Here is a 774-nt window from a genome sequence, read left to right as displayed (position 1 = left end):
ACTCGATCTTTCCAGAGTACTGAAAAGAAGTCAGTATAGAGTCTAAGGTGTGCCTGATACAGACTTTGGTCTTCACAGTTGCTTGCTAGGCATCAGAGAAATGGACAATGACTAAGGATGACAGAAGAAGAATTGATGTTTTCGAGTTGTGGTGCTGGAGAAGAGACTTGAACATACCATGGGCTGCCAAGAAAACAACTACGTCTCTCTTGGAGAGAGTGAAACCAAGTTTCTCCTTGGAGGCTAGTATTTTGAAGCTTCATCTCACATACTTTGGGCACATAGCCAGGAGGGACAAGTCCTTGGAGAAGGATGTGCTCAGAAGGGTGAAGGGATAGCACATGAGAGGAAGACCCTGGATGAGAAGGATTGATACATTAACTGGGGCAGTGGGGGTTGGTGTGTGGGAATTAGTGAGACTGCCTCAAAACAGGGCAGGCTTCAGAACTACTGTACACAAAGGGTCGCTATGGGTTGCAAGCGACTCCACAGTATGTAAGTAACAACAATAATGACATCCATGAACAGAGAATATTTTCCCATTTATTTAGATCTTTTATTGCTTCTTCAGAAGTGTTTTGTAGTTTTCTTTTTAAAGGCTTTTGTATCTCTAGTAGATTTATTTACAAATATCTCAAATTTGTGGTTGGCTATTGTAAATAGTATTGCTTTCTTAGTTTCCTTCTTTGTCTTTTCTTTTTAAATTTAGGTTGTTTATTTTTCATTTCAGTGAACATCTACAGAGATTTTGGGATTCCATCCATTCATTGTTGC

This window comes from Elephantulus edwardii, unplaced genomic scaffold (assembly GCF_000299155.1).
Source record: "Elephantulus edwardii isolate Elephantulus edwardi_28Jun2011 unplaced genomic scaffold, EleEdw1.0 scaffold00324, whole genome shotgun sequence".
In the NCBI taxonomy this organism is placed as follows: domain Eukaryota; kingdom Metazoa; phylum Chordata; class Mammalia; order Macroscelidea; family Macroscelididae; genus Elephantulus; species Elephantulus edwardii.
The sequence above is the reverse complement of the archived record's forward strand: the minus strand, read 5'-3'. Positions refer to the sequence as shown.